This window comes from Chelonoidis abingdonii, chromosome 8 (assembly GCF_003597395.2).
Source record: "Chelonoidis abingdonii isolate Lonesome George chromosome 8, CheloAbing_2.0, whole genome shotgun sequence".
Taxonomy (NCBI): domain Eukaryota; kingdom Metazoa; phylum Chordata; order Testudines; family Testudinidae; genus Chelonoidis; species Chelonoidis abingdonii.
The window spans coordinates 64,873,470-64,882,938 of record NC_133776.1 but is presented as its reverse complement, the minus strand read 5'-3'; positions in this window follow the sequence as shown (position 1 = coordinate 64,882,938).

The window sequence follows — 9,469 nt, the reverse complement described above, 5'->3', positions numbered from 1 at the left end:
AGTCGACGAGATTTGGGTTAGAGTGATTCTTGGGGACTGACCGAACTGTAGTTCATTGCCCTGCAAACAAGGCAGGCTGACAACAAGGCTGTGCAAGAGATGGGCCCAGAGAGCAGGTGAACAGGGCTGAGATCTCAGTGTGCAAACAGTCCAAGAAGACCAAACAGCCAGGAGAAAACAAATATTGACCAAGCCCCATAAAGGAGGGTGCTGGGGTTATAACAGCAGCGTTTTCCCAGGTAGCTCAGACTTTAGTGAAGTAATAAACAACTCTCCCTCATTCTCCTGCCTGTGAGAACACAGCATGTGCCGTGGGGAGAGCAGGTAGCTGGGAGTTAGGACTCCTGGGTTCTGTTCCTGGCTCTGCCGCTGACTCACTCAGACCTTGAGCATGTCATTGGCTCTCTCTGTGCCTCACCTCCCTCACTGGTAGAACAGACTTCACACTAACTGAACTCCTGCAGGTCATGGGAGTTTTCTAGGGCCTTGCCTTCACTAGTCTTTTCCCTCTAAAATGTGGCAGCTTTGCTGGTGGAAGAACTAGTGTGGACAAGGAATCCATTGGGGTGTCTGGCCTGGCTCAGAGCAGCTCTCGGTGACAATTTATCATTACCCTATGGCCCTTTGCAGGTAGGCTGGTGCAGAGGGCAATAGGGCAGGCACACAGGGCTCCTAAGGAATATCCCCAGTGCTGGGGGGACCTCTGCGGGACCACTGGGTGCAGGGAGAATTCTGGAGCAGGTCAGAGTGGGGGGAGGGCTGCCCACGCCTGCCCCAAAGGTCACACTGACCCCTGCAGCCCAGAGGCATACACTGCCTCCTGTCTGTCCTTATCCCAGTGGCTGAGCCAGCAGTGCAGGGATGACTCTGGCTCAAGGTGGCTATCAGCACCTTATCGCAATGGTGGGGACTAATGGCTAGTGCAGCCACAGCCTGAGAGTGACAAGAGGCGGTGCTAGGTATCTGCTCTGTGTGCTCACTAGGGGCACACACCGAGGTGTCTTGGGAACAGGGAGTTGTATACTCCTCTAAAGCAGCTGTAGGAATCAGAAGAGCAGAACAAAGGGAGCACCAGTCTTCCTCAGCCTGGCAAGTCCTTGCGATGGAGCTTCCAATCCTTTCAATGCTCCTCCTCCAGATCCTTCTGGCCATTTTGCTCAACAGACAGGGAACTTCCCCCTCTCCCCACCAACACACAAATGTTCCATGTGCTCCACGCAGAAGGCATCCTTACCTTGGGAAAGAGCCGCCACCGTGTGCTTGGCTCTCAGCCAGCAGCTCCTGCAAAGCACTGGGTCAGAAGGATCAGCAAAATCATGTCTATTGCCTAATGACATGGTACGTACAGTCTGCAGGCAGGAGGCTACAGCCACTTCAGTGAGGAATCAGAGACATAAGTCATAAGCGCTTCAAGTGAGACCAAGGGTGGCAGCTCTTAGAACTTGCAGGGCCCAGATCACGAATGGGGATAGTTCACTAACAATTATCCTTGAAAACCTCTGTAACTTGTGCCTAAACAACTCGATGCAGAAATGGATTTGAGAGTAAATAATTCCCATTACTGATGCAACTAGGTGATACTTGGCATGAATTCAGGACTGACTGTCTTGCACGGAAGGACTGCAAGACCGAACCATGAATATCAAGTTCAGACACAGTGCAGAGTCACTCATATAGAGTCACCTTTATCATTGTCTTCCCTTCTCTAGCACTTCCTGTCTGAAGGTCAAAGAGCACTGCCCAACCATCAATGAATTCAGACACATAACTTCCCTGGGGAGGTGGATGAGTGGATCATTCCCATTGTACAGATGGAGAAACTGAGGCACAGACCGAGGTAGGGACTTGGATGTAACACAACCCATAGTTGATGAGGGGGATGGAAACTTTTTATTAATATAGAATTACAATATAATGTTTCTATACTACATTGTACATTACTTATTCAGGTTCAGGTTAATATTCAAATAATCTGGCTCAAGATTCTGGCTTGCTGGCTGGGAAGCCCTCCTCCTCTGAGTACGCTAAAAAGGGTGACCAAATTTCTATATAGCTGGCCTCTTTTTGAGAGAGACAAGGCAGGTGAAGTAATATTTCTTATTGGACCAACTTCTGTTGGTGCAAGAGACTCACCTTTTTGGCACTTGTGTATGTACTTGGTGTGAAAGCTTTCCCATTAAGGACAGTCCATATTTTACTATAGCACAGTTCAATAGGAGGAGAAGTCATATTTTGGCAATACAAAGTCTTGCTGCTAACAATAAAAAAAGAAATTATTTTGTCGTTCTGTTTAAAATGTAGCTCCTTTACTGGAGCATTAGGGTCAGGGGATCTCTGGGAAGCTGGCATTTTGTTATAAGATGAATCTCTTTAATAATTTCCCACTCAAACCAACTAATTTCTGGACACAGCCACCACATGAGCAAGTATGTTTCCCTTTCCCCATATTCCCTCCAACAGAGCATCTTGCTAGTAGCAAAAATATGATGGATCGTAACTGGAGTCAAATGCAATTGATACAGTAATTTATAATATAATTCTTTATGAGCTAAAGAAATTGAAGGTGTAGATCCCCAGTTCAACCCATGGTTATACCATAAGCTTCTCAGGGCAGGGATCATCCCTTCTTGAGTGTTTGCAAGATGCCTAACACATTATGAGAGCTACCACAAAGAAATGATAAATAACAGTCAACCTCCAACTCCTAGTCAAGGACCATCCTTCCTCACTCATATCTTGTTCTGCTGCATACTAGACATTGATCAGGTAGTCACGCTTTGCCTTCACTACCAGCTGTTGCCAGAAACATCACTGAAGTCCCCGGATACTTCTGGAAGCTGAATAAGGCTATGTCTCCACTTTAACCGGATGTTTAATTTCCAGCCCGTTTGGCCGTACCTGCTCTGGCTTTAATCTCGCTAGCTCATTAGAAACAACAAGAAGGATGCAGCAGTGTAGGCTGTACACGGCTGCCTCACCCTCCTGGTCATTGCTAGGCTCCCACTGCAGACAATGCCACCTTGTTCTCACTGCTATTTTATCAAGCTAGCCAAACTAAAGCCAGGACAACTATGTCTACAGGAGCTGCAGATCACACCCCTTGCAGCAGAGACACAGCCAAATTATGATCATTTCCAAATGTAAACTAGGGTTAAGGAAAACGCCAGCATAACATACAAGAGAGTCTGATGACTACATAGATTTACAAAGGAGAGAAAATAATGGAAAAAATAATTCTGAAATACATAATGAAGAAGAAGAAGAAGAAGAAGAATCACTTAAATTGTGGTAGTGCTACTGACCAACCAGACCCACACCTCATTGGGCTAGGTGCTATAGAAACATATAGTAAATGACTGTCCCTGGCCTTAAGAGCTTGTAATAAATAATTAGCAAACCAAATAGAAAGCTGCTGGCTTGAAAGCCTAGGTTAATGAGTCAATGCAGTTCATTATGCATATGAATGAGAAAAGGGAGGTTAGATTCTTTTTTAAAAGAATAGAACATATCTTCCCACACCTTTGAATGATTTGCCTCTGCATGCCAACAGGCAGCGACATCGCCTATGTCCTAACCACTGAGCTTCTTCCCAACAGGAAGCTCATTCTGACAAAGTACCAGGAACACGGCAGCTCTCGGTGCAGGAGACATCACCAGCCACTGTAACAGACAGAGTGAAACCGTGAAGGGCATTGAAAAAAAACGCCTGCGGCTCCATGTTTGATTGTTCTGTGTATGTGTTTGCCTGGTGAGTTATCTCCCCTAGTTAACAATGAAAAGGGAAGCCTGTTTCAGAAGGTTTCTCACTATTTGAGACAATTCAGCTCTGTAGTTTCAGTTTGAAGGGTTCACCCTGTAAGGGATGCTGACCACGCTTTCACATTATTCTTATAATACCACTTACAGGTGTCAGAGAAAAACAAGTCCTCACTCTGAGTTTAAAGCAACAAGCCAGAGGCAGCTTTATTTTCCTGACACTTGCAAGGGAAGAGCACTCACTGGAAGGGGTTCCCCTCCCGAGGCAGGTCTCCGTGAGATAAACAATTAAGGCAAGCATTTACACCTTTTGTCACATACAGTAATGATCAACAGCTGCATTTTGTTTATACGTATTCCTTCCTGATATTTCACTTTTTCTCATTAATTTCTGCCACAGCCTACATTCCATTCTTATCTAACACAAGGTCAAAACAGTATCTCTTACAATCTGTTCCCACTCGTCTGGGCCTTCAAGTCTCGCATTATTAAATAGTTGACCTGACTCTTGCTCTTCCTGGAAGGCTAAGATGTCTGCGCTTTTCCCAACTTCCACACAGGCTTCAGCCAAGCTCAGGTTGTGGAGGCCACTGTGCCTACATAGTGAGAGACTGTCCCTACCTGCAGTCTAAATTGCAAATGGCAGGAGGGGAACAGAGACACACAGAGGAGAAGGCCCCACATCCACAGAAGTATGTCGGTGCCTCACCCCCATTGAAGTTATGCACCTAAATACCCTTGACCACCTGGGCTGAAGTGACTTGCCACATGCCCTGGCTACGCCGCCAGGTTGATGGCAGAACAAGGTCTCCTGACTCCTAGACCAGTTCCCTATCTACTGTCACTGCCTCTAATTTTTTAAATATCAGCGGGGTAGCCATGTTAGTCTTGATCTGTAAAAGCGGCACAGAGTCCTATGGCACCTTATAGATTAACAGATGTATTGGAGCATGAGCTTTCATGGGTGAATACCCACTGTGTTGAATGCATGTCTAAAACATGCCACAGAACTCTTTGCCGCTCTAATTTTTTAGTGCATCTTTTATAGCTTCAGGGAAGGAAAGACATGGCCCCAGCGGAAAACTCTAACGTATTTGTTAATGTCCAAGCCCTCTTGTCATAAGTAGATAGGTAAGGGTTAATTTTCTTTTACCTGTAAGGGGTGGACAGGGGGGAATCAAGCACCTGACCAGAGGACCAATCAGAGAACTGGATTTTTTTTAAAGTCTGGGAGGGAAAGGAACTCGGGGTCTTTTGTTTCTCCCGGCTATGGATTGAAACAGCTTTTCTGCTAACTCCAATCTTCTTTCTAATATTCTACTATCAAGTGTGAGTACAAAGGAAACCAAGCAATAGGCTGTTATGTGCTTTGGTTTGTATTTACATGGGTGTAATTGCTGGACTGGTTTAAATTGGCTATTTTTTGAATCAGACTGTGTATTCCTAATTCTTATAAGCAAGAGCCTGTAATTGACATCTTAATGCAGTGGGTTATATTTTTCTGTATTTTCTTTCTTTTTATATAAAGTTTCTTTTTAAAACCTGGTTGAGGTTTTTGGTTTTTCTCTGGTTAGGCTACAGGAAAGGGGGGGTGGAAAATCTCTTTATGTTAGCTTTACTAGGTTTGAATGCATCGCCTTAGGGAGAGGTTGATTGGCCTCTTTGTTTTGTATTCAAGGAGTTAAGTACTGCATCGCCCAGGCTCACCCAGGGAGGGAAGCTGGGGATCAGATAACGAGGAGACAAGGGGGAGGAACTTGTTTTCCCGTTTGAGATAGGAGACCCAGGGGTTCTGGGTCTTGGGGGGTCCCCCAGGGACGATTTTGGGGGGCTTTAGTGTACCAGGCACTGAATCCTGGTTGGTGGCAGCGAGATCAGAGCCAAGCTGGTAGTGAGCTTGGGGGAGTTCATGTTAAGCCCCCAAATTTTGGATGCTAAGGTCCAGATTTGGGACAGAGGCTTTATCCCATGACAGAACTCTTTGCCGCTCTAATTTTTTAGTGCATCTTTTATAGCTTCAGGGAAGGAAAGACATGGCCCCAGCGGAAAATTCTAACATATTTGTTAATGTCCAATCCCTGTAATGCCAATCACTGCCCAAAGGGCTTGTCTGTGTGCTTTCACTATGGGATTTCTAATTGAATTATAATCTCTCAGTGCCTATCCTCCTAACCCCTCTTTCACTTCCATTCTTCACATGCCCCGTACAGGCATGCACCAGGACTCCTTTCCTTCCGATGGCCCAAGTACGCAGATTAAACAGTTACTTCACCTTTTATTTAGTAATTTGTATTTACTTTCTCAAACTTTATGCTCTTCGTATTACTTTGATACCTTGGTTCTTTTTAAAGCTTATTTTTGTACTTAAGGTAACATTTACTCTCATTATAATACAGTCTTATTTATATTGTGACGGACTCAGGCCAGAAGGGTCTAAGAGGGTAGTGGAAGGCAGGTATATCAGCCTCAGAATGAGCAGGTCCAAACAAGGGCTACTCCAGGCCAACCAAGAAACCTCAGGCCAATTTAACCAGTTAAGGTTGTTAGGCTAATGCTGGCACCTGACCTCAATTAACTGAGAAAGAGTCAGTTAAGGCTGTTAGGCTAATGGAGACAGCTGGAACCAACTAAGGTCCCACTTACACTGCTTTAAAAGCTCTCCTTGCCAGTTCTCTTGAGAAGAGCCCAGGGGAAAGGAGCTGGAGGAGAGGAAGCATTACTGAGCCCTGAGGTAAGGGCGAAGCTTGGAAAAGGGGAGCATGGGGAAGTGGCCCAGGGAATCAAAGCAGCATCAGTGGAGGAGAGAAGTTGCTAACAGCTGCTATCACTAGGGTCCCTGGGCTGGAACCCAGAGTAGAGGGCAGGCCTGGGTTTCCCCCTTCCTCCCTGCATGATCTACAGAGATCCCTTTGAGAGGGGAAACAGACTTTGGTCCAGGCAGGAGACCAAACGGTGCCTATGGAGCTCTACGGAGCAACAGAGACTGTGGGTATTTCACCTTCCCATCTCCCATACTGGCCTGTGATGAAAGTAGCTCAATAAGCTGTAAGCTTTGCCACCATACTGGGAAAGGGAGGTCATACTGAGGGCCTTAGTGAGCTTCTGAAGCCTTTGAATCCGCCAGGAAGAGCGGGATCCACCAATATAGACTTGGCGCTTTGTCCAAATATGTATATGGCTCTTCTCATCACCAGGATACCTAAGCACTTTAGAAATCTAAGGCCTGATGTTGTAGTCCCTACCCAAATAAAACATGCACATCTTTCTGTAGGAATTCTGTTTACATCAATACTGCAGATTGGGCCCCAAAACAAATTAAGGGCTTGATGCTGCAGATACCTCCTCAGTAATTTTTATTCCCAAAAGTAGATCCATTGGAACTACTTAATTTGAGGAAATCAGAGAGACCAGGTGGGGGATGTAATATCTTTTATCGGAACAATTTCTGTTGGTGGAAGGGACATGCTTTTGAGTTTCACAGAGCTCTTTCTGAGGCTGAGTAAATTGCTCATTCCTGCCTCTGCAAGTCAGGATGGAGATAATTTTGTCTACTACTGAAATGCAGGCACCTTTGGGGTGCAACACACAGCAGCTGTTTAACATTTGGGTTGGGAAGGAATAAGAACAGAAGAGTCCCACAGCCCAATGAAACAGAGAGGAATCTGTGGAGGCGAACACTGCAGCTAAGGCCTGGTCTACACTATGAGTTTAGGTCGAATTTAGCAGGGATAAATCGAATTAACCATGCACCCGTCCACACAAAGAAGCCATTTACTTCGACATAAACGGCTCTTAAAATCAATATCTGTACTCCTCCCCGACGAAGGGAGTAGCACTGAAATCAACATTGCCGGTTCGAATTAGGGTTAGTGTGGGTGTAATTCGACAGTATTGGCCTCCAGGAGCTATCCCACAGTGCACCATTGTGACCGCTCCAGACAGCAATCTGGAGTCGGATGCACTGGCCAGGTAGACAGGAAAAGCCCCAGAAACTTTTGAATTTCATTTCCTGTTTGCCTAGCATGAAGAGCTGATCAGCACAGGTAACCATGCATTCCAAGAATCGAAAAAGAGCTCCAGCATGGACCATATGGGAGGTACTGGATCTGATTGCTATATGGGGAGAGGATTCAGTGCTAACAGAACTACGTTCCAAAAGAGTAAATGCCAAAACATTTGTAAAAATCTCCAAGGCCATGATGGAGAGAGGACACAATAGGGACTCACTACAGTCCTGCATGAAAGTTAAGGAGCTCAGACAAGCGTACCACAAAACCAAAGAAGCAAACGGACGGTCCAGTGCAGAGCTGCAGGCATGCCGCTTCTACAATAAGCTACATGCAGTTCTGGGGGGGCTGCCACCACTACCCCACCCTGAATGTGGATTCCGAGGAGGCGAGTACTCTCAGCCATGCCTGAGGATTTTGTGGATGGGGAAGATGGGGAGAACGGTGTGCTGTGTGCTCCCCACAAGCTCGTCCTCCTCCTCAACAGCCAGGATCTTTTTCTCACCCTGACTGAAATGGCTTCCCAAACCTCCCAAGGCGGTATCCCGGACCACAAAGCCAGGAAGGGACTCTGGAGTGTCCTTTTGTAATATAAACATAGTTTTAAATTTTTGTAAGCATTTTTTGACTGATTAATTTGCCTGGGACTTGGGATGCATTCGGACCAGTACAGCTTGGAAAATCTGTTAACATGTCTGGAAGGAGCGGAAATCCTCCAGGGAATCTCATGAAGCTCTCCTGGAGGTTACTCCAAAAGCTTTGCAGAGGTTTCTGGGCAGGGCAGCTTATTCGTTCTCTCATGGTAGGACATTTGACCATGCCATGCTCGTAGCAAGTATCTGGTTATTGCATGACAAAGCCTGGCAGAGTATGGTCCCAGTGTTTGCTGGCATTCAAGAAACATCTGTTCTTTATCTCGCTGTGTTATCCTCAGAGAGGTGTATCATTTCATTGTAACCTAGTTGAAATATGGGATTTTTAGGGGACATTCATACTGGGCTGTTTCTGTGCTGAAAGAAATCCTCCCCTCAGTTAGCCATGGTGGGGAGGGAGAAGGGGGAGCACTGGTGTTGAGCTGATTGTGTTGGCTAGCAGGGTTTCCTGATACCGCCACCGAGGTTAAAGAATGATCCAGAGAATTGGATTGGGGGGGGAGGGTTGATTTGGTTTCTGCTGCTGCACATTAACACGAAATCGCAGCACTCAATGGGCTTTGTTGTTATGGGAAAGGAGGGCGTGCTTTTAGAAGTTGCGAGCTGAAGACCTGGTTTTACCATGGCCGCATGCAAGACGAATTCTGAGGTTGCCAGCCCTCGTCTGTGTCTCTAAACAGCAAGACGCACTCAATATTAGATGAAAATGCGACCTCGTACAAAAATCACATGACTATGTAATGTGAATAGTGTGTTCACTGTGAAGAGTTACCCATTGTTCTGTAAATGTATCTTTGTTATAACTTCTCTCCTTTTTTCCTTCTGCAGCTGAAATTTTTTCAAGCCTACCTCCTTCTTCAAAGCTATCTCAGTGAGGCGGCAAAAAACACACACAAGATAAAATGTTCTCTGAGATATGCAGTCAACCTGCAATGAAAGGCTCATCTGATGAGTGGAAGACACAGTATCACAGTACTCTATGCCAGATATTGGCTAAAGATACACTTATTAAGTTTGCGGACGAATACAACTGGGAGGGATTGCAAACTGCTT